General features: G+C 35.5%; 1 protein-coding gene across 15 annotated transcripts in view; it reads right to left on the bottom strand.

The window, feature by feature from the left end:
- The window catches only part of LOC102157670 (uncharacterized), a 210,717-nt gene that overhangs the window by 154,527 nt on the left and 35,530 nt on the right, over positions 1-20,660 (bottom strand). For 11 of the 15 annotated variants that reach the window (XR_014816148.1, XR_014816157.1, XR_014816146.1 and 8 more), the window contains exon 3: positions 6,172-6,360. The gene's annotated coding sequence lies outside the window, so the exon portion shown is untranslated. Of the gene's footprint in view, positions 1-6,171; positions 6,361-17,885; positions 17,994-20,660 lie in introns of all 15 variants that reach the window. The other 4 variants (XR_014816152.1, XR_014816154.1, XR_014816156.1 and 1 more) reach the window with 1 other exon arrangement.

Consider the following 20,660-nt stretch of genomic DNA (forward strand, 5'->3'; position numbering starts at 1 on the left):
ATGAGTTTAATCTATTTTCCTTTAAAGTGATTATAGACAAAAGGACTTTCTTCTGTTAGCTTATTTGTATTGAATATGTCATATATTTTGTGTGATCTAACCTCCAATACTGCCTTCTTTTATGTTATATCTTTTTTTCTTAGTCTATTCTTTGATTTGCTCATTTCTCTTTTTGTGTATTTTTTAGTTATTTTCTTCATTGTTACCCTGGGGGTTACAACTAACTTCCTAAAAGTTAGTCACTACAAAGTTTAATTAAAACAAGTCTCTCCTTTTGGAAATATTTGTTTCTTTTGTTTTCATTATACATTGCCTTTGGATTTATCTATTTTCTTTCACTTAAGGCAATTATTTTTTAATTGGAAATTTCATTCATAATAATAATAATAACAATAACAATAGAAAATTATCAATTAGGAATTATGTTAGACAATAACAAAGATCTGTCTACAATGACTTAAATACATAAGGGCTTACATTTATATATTTTTTTTTGTCTTTTTGTCTTTTTTTAGGGCCACATCCACAGCATATAGAGGTTCCCAGGCTAGGGGTCTAATCAGAGCTGTAGTCGCCGGCCTATGCCACAGCCACAGCAATGCCAGACGCAAGCCGCAACTACAACCTAAACGGCGGCTCATGGCAATGCTGGATCCTCAACCCACTGAGCCAGGCTAGGGATCAAACCACAACCTCATGGTTCCTAGTTGGATTCATTTCCGTTGTGCCACGATGGGAACTCCCAAGGGCTTACATTTATTTGTATGTGTGTGTAATGAGAAGTTTTTTTTGTTTTTTTTGTTGTTGTTGTTGTTGTTGTTGTTGTTGTTGTTGTTTTTTTTGTCTTTTGTCTTTTTTTTTTTTTTTTTTAGGGCTGCACCTGCGGCATATGGAGGTTCCCAGACTAAGGGTCCAATTTAAGCTGTAGCAGCCGGCCTACACCAGGGCCACAGCAATGCCAGATCCAAGCCATGTCTGCAACTACACCATGGCTCATGGCAACGCTGGATCCTTAACCCACTGAGCGAGGCCAGGGATCAAACCCATAACCTCATGGTTCCCAGTCAATTTGTTTCCACTGCCCCACGAGGGGACTCTATGAGAAGTTTCTAGCAAGGTTTGCAATATTTTCTGGCGTGATTCAGTAACTCAAAGGTGTAAGAATAAAGGGCTCTGCTCTTCTTTTGACCTTTCCTTCATGACCCATGAGAGTTCCTGCAGCTCCAGTCATGATGACTTTATTCTATGAAAGGAGGTAGAGAAAAAAAGAAAAAGAAGAAAAGCATTCCAACTAGCCAAATTAGCCCTTTTAAAGAACTTTTATAAGTTACATCAAACAACTTGAATTTATAGATTATTGGCCAGCCATATCTATAAGATTTGGAAATGTAGTTTTTCTTTTAGCTGGGAACACTAACACCCCAAACAACTGAAGGTTTTTTGTTACTTAAAAAGAGAAGGGCAGAATTAATATCAGTAAGAAAACTGAAACATAATTAGCTGTTAACATATATACAGAAGATATTATGTGCCACACACTATTCTAAATTCCCTATTTATATTAGCTCACTTAACCACAACAACCCTAGAGGATAGGTGATTTTATTATCTCCTTTGTACAGATGAGAAAGCTGATTCAAATACAGAATGATAACTTTCTTAACTTCTCAGATTTACTAAACATGAGAGCCAATTAGAACCTGGTTATCCTTCAGATCTCATTTTATAAACAATTCTGCTGTATTAAATAGAAAACAGATCCAAAATCTATCCATCTCCTTTGCCTTTTTCCTTTTATAACCATATGTTCACATTTAGATGACACTTTAAATTCAATAGCATAACCAGCCTTTATAGCTGGCTCCCTAACTGACTTCCTACATCTGCAGTCTCCACTGATATTCTCCATTACCATCAAGGATTGCTCCTCACAATGCCTGAAAGCAACAGGAAACCCATTTTCATAGAAAATGTGCAGGAAGTTTTGATTCACTGGTTCTTCATTGGCTCTTTTGCAGTTGTATCTCTAGTGTCTATTGAGGATTTGATCACTGAAACAGCCTTCCACTGGGCATGCTCACCTCCATTCCCTGGTTCTGATGTTTAGAGAAGTCTGAGTTATACAGATTAACTGATGAGCAGTGGGAAGAAACATTAAATGCCTGTCTGAAAGTGAAAGAATTCAATTTTTCTAACATATTTTGAAAATCTGTCACATGAAGTGGCTCTTTATTGCTCAGTCAAAATTCCTTGGATTGAAATTCTAAATGAGGTTCAACATCATTACAACTTTATTTTCATGTCCTTCTTTATTTCCAATATATTTACAGTCACCTAGCCATTCCTAGCAAAAGTGAAAAGGTAGAAATGAATAGTAACATCCTCCCCCGTCTGACACTTGCCACTTTCCAGCAAGTTATTTCCTGACCCTTTCAAGTCTTACCACTTCAGCTCGTGGCAAAACAACTTTGATAGAAATTACTAGAAAATCATACTTATGGAAAAGTTATTAACAATAGAAAGCAGAATGAATTTTCTTTACCATGAAAGGAATTTACTTTTTCTGTATATCCTTATTAAGAAATACCAGTTTCATTAAGTACTATATACATATTATTTAAATTTAAAACAGTTACAATTAATTACTGCTGCATAATAAATACCCCCTCAAAAAACTCTGTGGGTTAAAAACAATTATTTATTTGGTCATAATTCTTCAACTTGAGCAGGGCTTAGCAGTGACAGCTCTTCTTGGCTCCCTATAATTTTGACAATGGTAGCTCAGCTGTGACCTAGTTCACATGATTCCAACAGGGGTGGTCAGAAAGGCTTGGGTTAATCACTTCTCTTTTTCTTTTTGTAATATCTCTTTTTCCATGCCTCTCTCTGTCCATGTAGCTTCTGTCGCTTATAGGGTATCAGATCTTTTTATATCACAGCTGGTATCCAAGAGTGTAAAAATGGATGCTGTGAACTTAAGACCTTTGATCATGAGTCATATAAAATAATTTCTGCCACATTTAGCTGATCAGAGTAAGTCAAAGAGCCAGCCTAAAGTCAAAGGGAGGAGCAAGAGACTACACTTTTAATGGGATGGGAGTAATCACTGATAGGCAACTTTGTGCACAATCTACTACACAGGTTTCTGCTTCTGTTTTGCCTCAGACATAGACAAAGTGTTTGCCAACAAAAGTATGGTGTGGAAACCATTATCATTCTTCTTTTATTTTTCTACAGCTACATAGCAGCTTGATTGGAAAACTACATTCTACTTTGTGTTTCTTAAAATTCTAAATATGTGAAATTTTAGTGAATACAATCAGGTGGAAAGGATTCTTTCATGAGTTATGGCTTGTTGTGAGTTAAGTAATGGTCCCTAAAATTATGTGTCCAAACCATAACTCCCAGAACCCATGAATATGACCTTATTTGGAAAAAAAGGCCTTTGCAACTGTAATTAAGTGAAGGATGAGTTCATTTTGGATGAACTTAGTGGGCTCTAAATCTAATAAGTGTCCTTATAAGAAGAGAAGACTCAGACACACAGAGAGAGGAAAACCATGTGCAAACAGAAGCAGAGCTTGAAGCTGCCACAAGCCGAAGAATGACTGGAGCCTCCAAAATTAGCTCTGGAACTCTTTAGAGAGTCTCCCCTAGAGTCTTGAGAGGGACGATGGCCCTACTGACACATTTATTTCAAACTTCTGCCTTTAATAACTGTGAGAAAATACACATCCATTGTTTTTAAACCAACCAGTTTTTTGTAATTTGTTATGGAACCCTAGGAAACTAATTCATAGTTCTGTATCAAATTCTTAATGTAAATATTGTGTAGTACTATTTTTAAAACTTTCATGCCTAGTTCATCTGATTTCATATGATCTTCACATTGCAAAAGAAAATAAAAGGGCTGAAAGAAATTGCATTTATTTAGTTAAGAGCTCTTCAACAACAAAATTTAAACTTTAATTCTTGAATTGCATATATTTCCCTCATTTGTTTTGTATCTACAGATACAGTATCCAAATCATCTCATCATTTATTTTGACTGGATACTTATACTGATCAATATATACCCTCAAAATACCTCTTTTTTCCATATAGCATCTTTGTGGTTTGAGATACTTATGACAAGAAATATTTAAAGTTAAATTAAAGTAAAATTTTAATCATTACCATGGCTAAATCAATGGCTCTCAAGCAATGTCACCTTTATTAGCAGCATCAGCATCACTTGGAAATTTGTTAGACATGCAAATTCTTGAATCCTACCCCTGACCTACTGAATTAGAAGCAATCTGTGTTTGAACAAGTCCTTCGGGCAATTTTGATGCCACTAACATCTGAGAACTGCTGCAGATTCTGCTGCTTGCAAAGTATGTCTATTATCCCACTTATGCTTTCTAGAGTGAGGGAAATAACCACAGAATGAGTTCAGGGACCTATTGGACCCACTATGAGATGAATTTGAGCTAAAATTTCGTTAATCACCTGACCTCCATGACCTCTGATTGGTGGACCATAGCGACATTTTGTGTCTCCCTGAATTAATGTCAGTTCAGAGCCAGTTGTCAAGTAATCTTTAAAAAATCTAATTATTGGAGTTCCCGTCGTGGCGCAGTGGTTAACAAATCCAACTAGGAACCATGAGGTTGCGGGTTCGGTCCCTGCCCTTGCTCAGTGGGTTAACGATCTGGTGTTGCCTTGAGCTGTGGTGTAGGTTGCAGACGCAGCTCAGATATCATGTTGCTGTGGCTCTGGTGTAGGCCAGCAGCTACACCTCCGATTCAACCCCTAGGTTGGGAACCTCCATATGCCAAGGGAGCGGCCCTAGAAATGGCAAAAAGACAAAAAAAAAATCTAATTATTTCCTTTTCCCAATGTACAGTCAACCTGGGGCATGGCATTATATTGGGAATTGAGTGTTGGTTTCTGCTGAATGTTGGTTCAGCTTTGGCTATAGCCACGAGCCATGCTGCCCTTGATTAGAGACTTCAAATCTTTGAGGTATTAATATCTGGTAATTAATTAGATTTCTTATTTGTGGATAAGCTGAAGACATTTTATTCCAATTGATTCCTTCTTCAGCTTTCCTTCCCTTTTTAACCTGCCTAATCTAGCAATCTAGCAAGTGTTTTTACTAAGATGGCTGCCGTCCAACATCTGGGTCTGAAGGGAAACTACAGAAATCCATCAAAACACATTTCCTTGATTCCTGTGGGTTTTTGGGTGGGGAATAAATTTAAACTCTGTGTGAACCTAACGAGGATAAAATAAGCAAGGACAGAAGAAAGAAACATTGGGTTGGGACTGTAGCAAACCAAAACTATTATGTTTGTGCCCTGATACTTTCTTCTATGATGGCCATACTGCTGGGTCCAAAGGAACTGGTCTGCTACACAACCTCTCTAGCACTGCAAATATGGGTATTAATTATGTCATAAATATCCTGTAAGCATCACTGAACTCTTTCTTTTTGCCATTTAGCATAATTAGGAACAGATTTAATCCCATTCACAGGGCATAATATACAAAATAAATTCTCCTTCTTCTTCTCAACCCAAGTTCACTACTCAAGGAATGAGACATAGGGCAGAAGTTAACATAAGCTAGAACTAAAAGCGTTGTATAGAAGTGTGATAAATTTACCAGAAAACTCCAGAACAGACTACCAATGATGTGAATTATAGAACTTTATTAGTCTATCATCAACACTATATTCTCAATCTAGCTGCTCTGCTTCTAAGAACATGTATACAGAAATCACTTACCTGAAGAAAGAAGAGGCTGGAGATAGCAGAATTCATCACTAAGCATTCGGTAAAATACTTACCTGGTCTTTTCCAATCATTAAAGGTTAACTGATGTTTAGTAACATATGGTAACAGCCTCCACATCCATAGCAAAAAAGAAGCACTTCATATTTTTTTTTATGAATCACATTTTATTGAATCTATGATGCTTTCTATTGTAAATTGCACCATTGTTTTTATATACTACTAGAAGGAAGGAAGTTTCCAATTAAATCATCTTATGCTTTTATTTTATATTTATTCAAAGAGCTCTTTTAGACACATTTAGGCCTAGACTTTTATCATATATAACTCTCATGCTTCCATTAAAAGAAAAATGTTAGTAAAATAAGTGGCTTAACATTTCTAAAAGTCTTACCATTCAGAGATCAATTTTTCTGAATCAGAGGTGTTGATGTCCATGTTGTCCTCTGTAATAGCACCTTGGGGGGCATCAGAAGATGTAATCTGCATCAGGTATTAAAAAGAGTGCTCCACTCTTTCTCCAGGCTTTTCTTCCAAGCTCCTGATATGTACGCTTCGAGTTTTGGAGCTGACATTAAAAAGCCTACCAGAAGAAGTCAAAGGAAGATTTTCAAACCATTAGGTCTCACATGACTTTTTAACGAGGCTCAAAATATTTGTTGACTAAAATGTTCAAAGGTACAATTGTCAAGTCATGTCATCAGAAATAATCACAATGAACCTTTCCACAGAAAAGAAAATCATGGACTTAGACTTGTGGTTGCCTGCGGCGGGGAGAGGGAGGGAGTGGGATGGATTGGGAGCTTGGGGTTAACGGATGCAAACTATTGCTTTTGGAATGGATTAACAATGAGATCCTGCTGTGTAGCACTGAGAACTATGTCTTGGAGCATGATAATGGGAGAAAAAAGTATATATACATGTATGTGTAACTGGGTCCCCATGCTGTACAGTGGAAAAAAATAACATAAAATAAAATAAAAATAAAAAACAACGTCACTATACTTTTTGCTGAACTCTTCCTTTACTCTTCCAACGTCAGTCCACAAATTGAAATGAATAGTAGCATACTTTGTTAGTAATGTAGGGCTCCCTACCATTGATTTCATATTTGGTTGGAATTCCGCTTCACTTTCTCTTCTACCTTGTTTCATATTCCTCTGTTTTCCCCCTCAATGGCAAGGCTTTTGACAGGTGATATATTGTTGAAGTGACAATGTGAATCACTATGCCCAAATTCACCAGCATGCAGGCAATGACAACTACATCCCAACTGCATCTTGCCTATCAGTAACTGTAAGTGTGTTTAAGATGCTGGAATAACCAGATGCTGGAATAACCAAAGGCTGCCAGTTCTAGATATTATATGTTAAAATGTACAGGAAAGTGAATTTGGGAATACATAAATAAAGGCAATTATTTTATCTTGAATATCCTCAAGGGCAGAATCATAGAGGTAGATTTAGGTACTTCCATATCCTGGCACCTAATAGTGACCTATATTATTGAGAGATCAGTAAATGTTTGTTGAATACATAAAAGGCTCAACCATGGCCAGCAAAATGCTGATCATGTATATCAACAAAGCATAAACCTTTACATTCATATCCTCAAAATGAAGGTAGTTGCATAGCAGAAAATTATGTTATTAATATATAAAAACAATTTAGTTAAATTTGTCAAAACATCTCACTTATCCTGTGAACTTTTAAGTAAATTTGAAAGTGACAATTTTCTGTGGATGCTCTATGTTAACACTGGAAGAAAAGTCATATATCACAATGCATGCTTAAAAACTATTTGCCACAAGGCGGCTTTCCAAGTCTCTTATGTGAACATTCAGTAGTTCTCTTTACATTCTTTTTTTAAATTTTTTTACTTTTATTTTTTAAAGTATAGTTGATTTACAATGTTTCTTCAATTTCTGTTACACAGCAATACAATCCAATCACACACAGTTCCCTGTGCTGTACAGTAAGAATCCACTACCCACTCATTCCAAGTGTAACAGTTTGCCTCCACCAACCCCAAACTCCACATCCATCCCACTCCCTCCCCCTTCCCCTCCTCCATGTTAATCACAGGTCTGCTCTCCTTGGCCTTGATCTATTTCTGTTTTGTAGATAGGAGCATTTTATGATTTTTTTTCTTTTGTCCTTTTAAGGGCTGCACCACGGCATATGGAGGTTCCCAGGCTAGGAGTCTAATCGGAGCTGTTTCTGCCAGCCTATGCCAGAGCCACAGCAATGCCAGATCTGAGCCAAGTCTGTGACCTAAATCACAACTCACAGCAATGCTGGCTCTTTAACCCACTGAGCTAGGCCAGGGATCAAACCCACAACCTCATGATTCCTAGTCGGATTAATTTCCACTGTGCCATGGTGGGAACCCCTATGATGTTTTAGATTCCACAAATAAGTGCTATCATATGGTATTTGTCTTTCTCTTTCTGACTAATTTCACTTAGTATGAGAATCTCCAGTTCTATCCATGTTGCTGCAAGTGGCATTATTTTGTCCTTTTTATGGCTGAGTAGTATTCCATTGCACATATGTACCACATCTTCTTAATCCATTCATCTGTCAATGGACATTTAGGTTGTTTCTATGTTTTGGCTATTGTGAATAGTACTGCAATGAACACAGGGGTGCATGTACCTTTTTGAACTATAGTTTTGTCCAGATATATGCCCAGGAATAGGATTGTTAAATCATATGGTAGTTCTATGTATAGTTTTTCTAAGGTACCTCCATACTGTTTTTCATAGTGGTTAAACCAGTTTACATAACCATCAACTGTGAAGGAGGGTACCCCTTTCTCCACACCCTCTCTAGCATTAGTTCTTTGTTAACTTGTAAATGATGGTCATTCTGACTGGTATGAGGTGGTACCTCATTACAGTTTTGTTTTGTTAAGTTTTTTAATTTTTAATGTATTTTTATTTTTATTTATTTATTTATTTTTATTCATGAACTTTCAAACTATATATATATTTTTTTCCCCCTGCTGTACAGCATGGGGATCAAGTTACTCTTACATGTATACATTTTTTTCCCACCCTTTGTTCTGTTGTACTATGAGTATCTAGACATAGTTCTCAATGCTACTCAGCAGGATTTGATATGCATTTCTCTAATAACTAGTGATGTTGAGCATTTTTCCATGTGCCTGTTGGCCATCCCTGTGTCTTCTTTTTTTTAATAATTACTTTTATTTTTTTTAATTATAGCTAGTTTACAGTGTTCTGTCAATTTTCTACTATACAGAAAGGTGACCCAGTCACACATAAACATTCCTTTTTCTCACATTATCATGTTCCGCCATAAATGACCAGTCATATTCCCAGTGCTATACAGCAGGCTCTCATTGCTTATCCATTCCAAAGTCAACAGTTTGCCTTTATTAACCCCAAATTCCCAGTCCATCCCACTCTCTCTTCCTCCCCTTTGGTAACCACAAGTCTGTTCTCCATGTCCATGATTTTTCTTTTCTGTGGAAAGGGTCATTTGTGCCACATATTAGATTCCAGATATAAGTGGAAATCATATGACATTTGTCTTTCTCTTTCTGACTTACTTCATTTGGTATAAGACTCTCCAGTTCCATCTATGTTGCTACAAATGGCATTATTTTGTTCTTTTTTATGGCTGAGTAGTATTCCATTGTGTATATGTACCACATCTTCTTCATCCACTCATCTGTCAATGAACATTTAGGTTGTTTCCATGTCTTGGAAATAGTGCTGCAATGAACATATGGGTACATGTATCTTTTTGAATGAAAGTTTTGTCTGGATATATGCCCAAGGGTGGGATACCTGAGTCATACGGTAGTTTTATATTTAGCTTTCTGAGGTATTCCATACTGTTTCCCATAGTGGTTGAACCAATTTACATTCCCACCGACAGTGCAGGAGGGTTCCCTTTTCCCCACACCCTCTCCAGCATTTGTTATCTGTGGACTTATTAATGATGGCCATTCTGACTGGTGTGAGGTGGCACACCTCATAGTAGTTTTGATGTGCATTTCTCTAATAATCAGTGATGCTGAGCATTTTTTTCATGTGCTTGTTAGCCACCTGTATATCTTCTTTGGAGAAATGTCTATTCAGGTCTTTTGCCCATTTTTCAATTGGGTTGTTGACTTTTTGCTGTTGAGTTCTATAAGTTGTTTGAATATTTTAGAGATTAAGCCCTTGCCAGTTGCATCATTTGAAACCATTTTCTCCTGTTCTATAAGCTGTCTTTTTTTTTTTCTTTTTTGTTTCCTTTGCTGTGAAAAATCTTGGCAGTTTGATTAGGTCCCATTGGTTTATTTTTGCTTTTATTTCTGTTTCCTTGGGAGACAGACCTGAGAAAACATTTGTAAGGTTGATATCAGAGAATGTTTTGCCTATGTTCTCTTCTAGGAGTTTGATGGTGTCTTGTCTTATGTTTAACTCTTTAAGCCATTTTGAGTTTATTTCTGTGCATGGTGTGAGGGTGTGTTCCAGTTCCACTGATTTACATGCGGCTGTCCAGTTTCCCCAGCACCATTTGCTGAAAAGACTGTTTTTTCCCCATGTTATATTCTTGCTTCCTTTGTCGAAGATTAATTGACTGTAGGTGTCTGGGTTTATTCCTGGAGAACTATTCTGTTCCATTGATCTGTGTGTCTGTTTTGGTACCAGTACCACACTGTCTTGATTACTGTGGCTTTGTAATATTGCCTAAAGTCTGGGAGAGTCATGTCTCAGGCTTGGTTTTTGTTCCTCAAGATTGCTTTGGCAATTCTGGGTTTTTTGTGGTTTCAAATAAATTTTTTGATTGTTTGTTCTAGTTCTGTGAAAAATGTCATGGGTAATTTGATAGGGATTGCTCTGAATCTGTAGATTGCTTTGGGTAGTATGGCCGCTTTTACAATATTAATTTTTCCAACCCAAGAGCATGGAATATCTTTCCATTTCTTTGAATCCTCTTTAATTTCCTTGATTAATATTTTACAGTTCTCAGCATATAAGTCTTTCACCTCCTTGGTTAGGTTTATTCCCAGGTATTTGATTTTTGGGGGGTACAATTTAAATAGGTATTTTGTATTCCTTTTCTAATATTTCATTTTTATATACAGAAATGTGACTATTTCTGAATGTTGATTTTTTTATCCTGCTACTTGTTGGTCAGTTCTAGTAATTTTTGGGTTGAGTTCTTAGGGTTTTCAATATATGGTATCATGTCATCTGCATACAGCAGCAATTTTACCTCTTTTTTTCCAATTTGGATACCTTTTATCCATTTCTATGTCTTCTTTGGAGAAATGTCTATTTAGGACTTCTGCCCATTTTTCTTTCTTTTTTCCTTTGTCTTTTTTCTTTTTAGGGCTGCATCTGCCGCATATGGAGGTTCCCAGGCCAGGGGTTGAGTCAAAGCTGTAGCTGCCAGCCTACACCACAGCCATAGCAACGTGGGATCTGAAATGCATCTGTGACCTAAACCACAGCTCACAGTAATGCCAGATCCTTAACCCACTGAGCAAGGCCAGGGATCGAACCTGCAACCTCATGGTTACTAGTCGGGTTCGTTAACCACTGAGCCATGAAGGGAACTCCCCATTTTTCAATTGGGTTGTTTTGTTTTTTTGTTGTTGAGTTGTATGAGTTGTTTGTATACTTTGGAGATTAAGCCCTTGTCTATTGCATCGTTGGCAAAGATTTTCTCCCATTCAGTGTGCTGTTTCTTGGTTTTTTAATGTTTTCCTTTGCTGTGAAAAAGCTCCTGAGTTTAATTCGGTCCCACTGATTTATTTTGTTTTTATTGACCTTATTCTAGGAGATGGATCAAACAAGATGTTGCTGCGATTTATGTCAAAGAGAATTCTTCCTACGTTTTCTTCTAGGAGTTTTCAAGTATCTGGTCTTACATTAAGGTCTTTTTTTTATTATTTTTTTTCCCCACTGTACAGCAAGGGGATCAAGTTATCCTTACATGTATACATTACAATTACATTTTTCCCCACCCTTTGTTCTGTTGCAACATGAGTATCTAGACAAAGTTCTCAATGCTATTCAGCAGGATCTCCTTGTAAATCTATTCTAAGTTGTGTCTGATAATCCCAAGCTCCCGATCCCTCTCACATTAAGGTCTTTAATCCATTTTGAGTTTACTCTTGTGTATGGTATTAGAGAGTGTTCTAATTTCATTCTTTTACACATAGCTGTCCAGTTTTCCCAGAACCACTTGCTGAAGTGATGATCTTTTTTCCACTGTGTGTTCTTGCCTCCTTTGTCATAGATTAATTGACCATAGGTGCTTGGGTTTATTTCTGGGATTTCTATACTGCTCCATTGATCTACATTTACGTTTTTGTGCCAGCACCATATCGTTTTGATAACTGTAGCTTGGCAGTATTGTCTGAAGTCAGGGAGCCTGATTCCTCCATTTCCGTTTTTCTTTTTCATTGTTGCTTTAGCTATTCAGGGTCTTTTGTGTTTTCATACAAATTTTAAAATATTTTGTTCTAGTTCTGTGAAGAATGTCCTTGGTAATTTGATAGAGATTGCACTGAATCTGTAGATTGCCTTGGGTGAATAGTCATTTTGACAATATTGATTCTTCCAATCCAAGAGCATGATGTATCTTCCCATATGTTTGTGTCATTTTTTATTTCTTTCATTAGCATCTTATAGTTTTCAAAGTATAGGTCTTTTGTCTCTTTATGTAGGTTTATTCCTAGGTATTTTATTTTTTTGATGCTATGGTAAATGGGACAGTTTCCCTAGTTTCTCTTTTTGATCTTTCATTGTTAGTATATAGAAATGCAACCAAGTTCTGTGTATTAATTTCGTAACTTGCAACTTTGCCAAATTCACTGATTAGGTTTAACAGTTTTCTGGTAGTATCTTTAGGATTTTTTAGGTATAGTACCATGTTTTTTTTCAAACAGGGATAGTTTTACTTCTTTCCCAATTTGGATTCCTTTTATTTCTTTTCCCTCTCTAATTGCCATTGCTAGGACTTACAAAACTATCTTGAATAGTAGTGGTGAAAGTGGACATTCTTGTCCTGTTCCTGATCTTAGTGTAAATATTTTCAATTTTTCACCACTGAGAATGATGTTAGCTGTGGGGTTTGTCATATATGGCTTTCATTCTTAGTGAGTTAGTCATCTTTATACTCAAATAAACCAATCTTTATCATTGAGTGTTGGGAGAAGTTAAACAAGTTATCCAAACTCTTTGGCCCTTCCTACTCTCAAAGAATTGATCTCATCATTCAACCTTCTGTGATACATTCAGATTTTTAACTTATTCAAATTGCTATTTTCAAAGAAAACATTCTCAATTAGTGTAATCAATCAAGGTACAGTAAGAAGGTAGAATCTGCAGCAGTAATTCCAACAGAAAATTTTTAACATAAAGAACCACTAATTAGTAATGAGATAAAGCACAAAGAGAAGTATTGAAGATGCTAAAAGATAAGCAGGTATAAGGGAAAGCAGGTTGTGCAAGAACACTGAAGAAAGGAACAAACTGGGAAAAGTACACTTGCCCAACCACCAAGTAGACTTGCCAGGAAGCCACCCATTGGGGTCCACATCACTAGTCTCCAGCACACTGCTGGCAAGGAAGCTGCCCAAGTCCAAGAAGTACTCAGTCCCCTTCCCAACAAGGTGCATCTCTGCCAGATGCACCACAGATCAAGAAGGAAAGTGCCAGCACAAGGAAAATAAGCTCTTTCCTCTTACAATGTCCCTCCAGCATCCCCTCCTGACAAGTCCTATTGCTAGGACAACTGGCTAGGAGAAATGATTACAGGGTCCATCCCCAGTATCACAAAGCAGAGCAAGAAGGGTGGATTTGGAGCTGAGAGACAGTAAATTGTCAACTAGCATAGTTATCTTATCTCTTTGTTCTCCTACACCTGTTATGAAAACTCTTAACTTTAGAGACATCCAACACCCAGTGTATAAAGACTGATGGTGGAGAATGGGGAAAATCACAGCTTTATAGATCACTCTCACTTCAAATTAATAGTATCTCATTTCACCTGGGCCTTAGAGGCACAGCAATGCTATCATGTTCATGACCATCTACTTTCCATTCCCTTACAGTATCCATTTTTAGATTATTTCCTCATGTGTCTACTCTTTAGCTTTGCCCCTTATTCTTAGTAAATTATTTTGTTGCTTATTTTAAAGAGAATTAAAGAAAACTTCAGAATGAAACTTACTCATTTTTGTGTGCTTACTATGAACATATATGCATCTCATAGCAAACTTTGCTCCTTCCCTTTTGTAGGAGTGGGGTAAATGTATTCTTCCTTCATATTTCTTATTCTACCACCTATTCTCTGGACCTCATCCCCACTTATACCTATTTTTTTATCAGTTTTACCCTTGCTTATTTCCCCCTTACAGCTGTATTTCTAAAACTGTGGTCTTTGCAATACCTACCTCACATTCACTGTGGGTACTTGGTTAAATACAGATTCCAGTGCTACACCTCAAAACTACTAAGTCAGCAGCTCTATAAAGCAGAACTCAGGAGTCTTCTTTATCTGAGTGTCCGTAACAATATTTATGCATGATGAATTTTGAAAACCAGTGATACATGATCTTTTCTGCATGCTCACTTGTTGAAAATAATCTGTGGTTGTATCTTTCTCTGATTTTCATTTCATCTTTCTTTGCCCCTTCACAATGAAGTTCTTTGAAAGCCATGTTCATAGTGGATTGCAGAAGAGACTGGAAATCACCATCTAGCTTTTCTTTCTGAGATACTATGTTTTCCCAGGTCATCATGATATTTTAGTAAATTATTTTGCTGCTTATTTTAAAGAGAATTAAAATAAAATTCAAAATATTTCAAAATCTTTTCAATTATTCTGTAACTATATTTCTGTTGACTCTGATCTTTCCCTTACCTTGGCTTTTATTTTTTCTTTCTTAATTTTTTATTTCCTATCCTATCCCTTAGCCTTCTGCTCAGACTTATCTTCCTATCTTTTAACTACTGATATATCCATGTTCTGTATCTGACAATTTCTTTCTCTTTCTACACATTTCCTAAGTAATCTCTTTAGCCTCTGTCTTTACCTACCACTTACATAATAATGTAAGCCAAGATCTCTCTCCTAAACTTCATACCAATATTGGACAGTGTCATACTCATATTAAATCCAACTCAATACTGGACAGTTTTACCTGGACACCCAAAACCACTGAGTTCAGCTTTAGGCATGGTTTTCTTCATTCAAGCTCCAATTTTTCTTCCTCTATCTTTATGAATAATACTGTAATTCCTTCAGACATTAAAGTAATCATTAATACTTTCCCTCAGCACACACACAAGTCACCACAAGCTATGGCTATCTTACATCTACTTTTTTTCCCATAGCCACAATTTTATTTTAGGCACTATCACATGAGTTATGCAGAAGCCTGCTAAGTTTTCTTGCTCTCCAAGCTTGATCCTATTCTAATACACTTCTAGGTGTCAACAAAGTTTTATTCTAAATATCAATATGATTATGTCCCATCTTCTTTAAAAAATTATGTTTCCATATACCAACAACAAATAGAAGATGAAACTTTTGAAAACATAAATTTGAAATATAATTAAAATATCAAATACCTAAAAGTATTCTGAATGATGTGCAATATCTCTACAGAGAAAAACACTATTTAGAGAAAATAGATAAGACCTAAAAAAATGGATGTTTACCACGTAAATGGATTGAAAAGTTCAATACTTTATAAATTTGTCATTTCTCCTCAAATCAATCCATATGTTCCTTAATCTAATCAATACTCCAAAGTTATTTTGTGAAATTTTACAAGGTGTTTCTAATATCATGAAAATGCAAAAATCAAAAGCAGTCAAAGAAATCTTGAATAATACCATGAAATTAGTTGTTTCACTTTGATTCAAGACTTACATAGCTAACACTGGAGTGTTAGTTAAAGGACAGATAGATATACAAAGACTGTTCTGTGGTGGAAACATTTTTATTCATTCTCGTTCTTAATATTTGTTGTAATTGGTAGGGAATTTTTGTAATTTCTTTGACATTGTTTTATAGAGCAGTCTGTGACCAGTTTTGGTAATTGTTTCAAATGCTCCTGAAAAGTGTATGCTATTGCACTGTATCATTGTTAGATGAAATGTTCTACATTATGTCAGTTAATCAAAATGGTTAATCATAGTTTCAGGCATTTATATGATTAGAGGTTTTTTTAAGGTTTATCTATTGGCTATTGAAAGAGAGGTATTTAAGTTCATCACTATATGAATTTATCTTTTCTCTTTTAAATTATATCTATTTTGTTTCTAAAGCTATTAGTTATCAGACACATGCAAATTTTTGATTATTTTCTTTCTGTTAAATTTATCTGTTTAGCAAAATTAAATATCCCTCTTGACTGGAGGAATATTTCTTGCCCTAAAGTCCACTTTTTTTTTTTTTTTTTGGCTTTTTGCTATTTCTTGGGCCACTCCCATGGCATACGGAGGTTCTCAGGCTAGGGGTCCAATCTGAGCTATAGCCACTGGCCTAGGCCAGAGCCACAGCAACGCGGGATCCAAGCCGCGTCTGCAACCTACACCACAGCTCAAGGCAATGCCGGATCGTTGACCCACTGAGCAAGGGCAGGGACGGAACCCGCAACCTAAGGGTTCCCAGTCGGATTCGTTAACCACTGCGCCACAATGGGAACTCCCCTAAAGTTTGCTTTATCTGATATAGTAGAGCTAACACAATAAATTTTTTTTCATCCTGTTGCAATCTTTTTATACCCTTACATTTAAAATTTGCATTTTGTAAGGAGCATATAGTTTTGAGTTGTTTGCTTATTCGGTCTGAAAATCTTTGCATTTTTTTTCTTGCTTCTTCTTATTATTTTTTCTTTCTTTTCAGGGCCACACTTGTGGCATATGGAAGTTTCTGGGCTAGGGGTCTAATTGGAGCTGCAGCTGCCAGCCTACACACTCCATAGCCACAGCAGTACCAACACGGAATCTGAGCCATATCTGAGACCTACACCACAGCTCATGGCAATGCCAGATTCTTAACCTACTGAGTGAGGCCAGGGATCAAACCTACATCCTCATAGTTACTAGTTGGGTTCTTAACCCATTGAGCCACGATGGGAATTCCTGAAAATCTTCGTCTTTTAATTTGAATATTTAGTACATTAATGATGCAGTTATTGATATTATGCTTTATATCTACCACATTACTATCTCTTTTCTATTTGTACAACTTGTTTTATGTTCCATTAATCAAATATTTTATTATTCTAACCCTCCCCTATTAATGTGAGATATACAGATGTATATATTTTATATCTCTATATATCAAGTATATTAACATATAATATATATTTATACTATACATATATAGATATTTCTACTATCTTTATATATATATATATATATAATTGCCCTAAAGATTACAATATTCATCCTCTGCACAACTGACTTATTATCATTTCATACAATAGTAGTTTCTAATTAACCATCCCATGATGAAGTTATGATTTTTTAACTTTGTTTAACCTTCTCTGACTTTTTATGTTATTGTTGCCATGAATTTTAATTCTACATACATGTAAACATTATAATTTATTTTTAACATTATTTTATATTTATACACATATTTACCAATACCATTAACATAATTCCATCTTGAATTTTTGTTTTTCTGTTAGGGATCATTTTCTTTCTATCTGAAGAACTCCTGTGGTATTTACTTTAATATTTGGTGAATCCTCTTTGTTTCTGTTAATTTAGAAACACTTTACTTCACTTTCAAATTCTGAAGTATATTTTCATTTGGTAGAGAATTCTGGCAGTTATTTTCTTTTACAACTTAAGATGTCATTACCTTATCTTCTGCCTTTCATCATTTATGTCAGGGAATCAGCTGTCCATCTTATTGTTACTGGTTTAAAATAATGGTTTTTGGCATACTTTTAATATAATTTTTTTTCATTTTTTGCAGCTTGACTCTGATGTGCCAAGGTGTGGTTGTTGTATTTAACCTGTTTGAACTTTTTACACTTCTTGAATCTATTACTTATTACCTTTGGACAGATGTGGAAAATTCCTGAAAAATTATTCTTTTCAAATATTACCTTTTCCCCATCCTGTCTCCTTCCCTTGTGGAACTACAATTTCTTATACAGTAGACCTTCACAGAGACATCTTCTAAAAAGATGTGCTTTCAGAAAATTAAATGCAACCTAAAGGAAGAAACACAAGGCAAGAAACAGTGGTAGATAAAGGAACTAACAAATATCAGGGTAAATATAAACAAGTATTTATTACCTTAAATATTATTATAATTATTATTTATAACTTGAAGAATATAAAAATAAGTTAGAACTAAAATAGAGAAACATTAGATCTGAGGAAATATGGTAAGCATTTAAGTGATCTAAGGATTTGTATTTTTAGGTGAGGTATAAACATATTGATTAACATAGGACTTTTCAACACTTAAGACTATGCAATTAATGAAGAGAAATAGAATATAAAAATTTCAAAATATTATTAGAGCATAAGATTTTTAAATAAAACTTAATCCACTAAGAGCTTGAATGGCAGAAAAAAATGGAGTATGGGGGAAATAGGATAAACAAAAATCACAAAAATGGATGATGAATACATTGGTTTAACTGACTTTACAGTTAAATAAAAATTCAGGTAGGATTAACTAAAATGCAGCAGTATCCTGTTTAAAAGAGACACAACACATTAATGTGCAGAAAGGTTACAAGCAAATGGACAGTAAAATATATACTACAAATGCAGTAATAAAAAAAATCCTCTATTTCAGAGGTCAGCAAAAGTTTTCTGCAGAGGGCCAGATAATAAATATTTTGGGCTGGATGTCCTAACTATGGAATTCTGTCATTAGAGTAAGAAACAATCATATGTAATATGTAAATAAATGAGCATACATACGTTTTTATAAAATTTTATTAACAAAATCAGTCGGCATGAGATATCCAACCAACAGGCCATAGTTTGCTGATTTTGGTCTATTGAAAGATCATAATCATGGGCCTAATAGATATGAAAGGAAGATTTTAATGATAATGGAATAAATTATGATCTCATGGTTTTGTAGGAAAAGTCAATCTCAGAAGCTGAAATAGGTACTCAAAAAAATAGAGAAGGAACTGGACAAAGATCATAGATAACCTGTATCCATCGTTAACCCAACACTTTTTCCCTTTCCCCTCACTCCCACCTTTTACTAGTTCTAGACAAGTTAAAAATTAAGACACAGTCCTTGGAGAGTGATTTCAGATAGCAGAGTTTATGAGAATAGAGTTCCCAGAAACTGCAGGATGGAATGTAAATGCTATTATAGTTACATTATTGAAGCAGCTCTTCTAGAGTCACTTTTTCTATGAGAGTGAGATACTACATATGGGACTATTGCTTGTGATAAAATAGTTTTCTGAAATTAACTGCCCTCAGGAGCATTTATGAATAATTATTTAGGAAAAGATTAAATGACACCAATAACCCTTTTAAAAAATTGTTATGAGAGTAGAGTTGACTTACAATGTTGTGCCAATTTCTGATGTAGAGTAATATATATATACAGTCATATATATATGTGTGTGTGTGTGTATACATTCCCTTAAATTATTTTCCATCATGGTCTGTCTCAAGAGACTGGATATAGTTTCCTCTGCTATACAGTAGAAGCTCTTTGCTTAGCCATCCTAAATGTAATAGTTTCCATCTACTAACTCCAAACTCTCATCAACCATCCTTTATACTTAGCATTATAATCATAAATTGTAAAACAGCATGTCAAGCAGTTACTTATTATCGCTTAATTATAATTCTTACCACTAGGTGGCACTCATCCTAAATTGCAGCCACACAGAGGGGTGACAGGTTGCAAACTGACATGCTCTGGCCCACCTGTGTTTTGATTGGCCTGTCATGTTTTCAAATTTTCATATTACTGGTTAATGTATAAGACGAGAGAATTCCATATTATAAAACTGTATTTCTTGCTTCTCTTGAAAAATAGATCTGACAACATGGGGCCTTTACCTGCTGGCAGCTGGCTGACTGACTCAACTGGGCCTTTTCTGTAGAGACAGCATGCACTCTCACAGCAGGCACTGATTATTTTTCCCATCATATCTGTGGTAATCATTATAGTCCATCTAACCCTTATAGGTATTTAACTGTGATCTTTGCTTTACAGTTGCAACAGAAGGTATCCAGTGATGGTTGTTTATTTAAAATGTACATATAAATATATATACATATAAAATTTAATACTGAAATATATTTCAGAAATATAGATGTGAATTTAAAAGAAAAGAAATAAGACAGGAATAAAGATTCTATTTCTACATCACAGAATGAATTTTGAATTAATGAAAGTAAAAGGGTTTTAGAGCAAAATATGCAGTAAGAGAGTATAAAACAGTTAAAAAATAATAATTTCCAGCAAAGGTCAGTTGACTGGGTATAGCACTGGACTAAGCACTTTCTGTAGATTCACACACAAAATTCTCAAAATCATTCTATGAGATGTGTGGTTTCCCTTCCATTATCCGAAATAAGAAAGGTGAGTCCCAAAGTTGAGTAGCTTTTCCAAAGTCATAGACAGTAAGTGGCAGGACTGGGTTTAACCCCAGGTAGGTTTTAAGCAATGCCCAAGCTTTTAGCTTCTACCCTAAGGCTCTTGCTGCAGAGAGATTATTTGGTGATTGGGTTGAGATGTAGTTTGGTCTGCCATTCACAACAAATCTTTCTGAGCCCTCAAGTTGATTAGTCCTGACTTTCCCTGTTGAGTGAGAAGATAATTCCTTCAGGGAGACAATAGATTCATGCTTCTCTTTCTTCTCCATTGTGAAGAGGAGGGAAGCATT

Source organism: Sus scrofa, chromosome 9, assembly GCF_054392235.1.
Source record: "Sus scrofa isolate SSC_HxYL_T2T_F1_AM1 chromosome 9, Sscrofa_HxYL_maternal_Yorkshire_Landrace_v2.0, whole genome shotgun sequence".
Lineage (NCBI taxonomy): Eukaryota > Metazoa > Chordata > Mammalia > Artiodactyla > Suidae > Sus > Sus scrofa.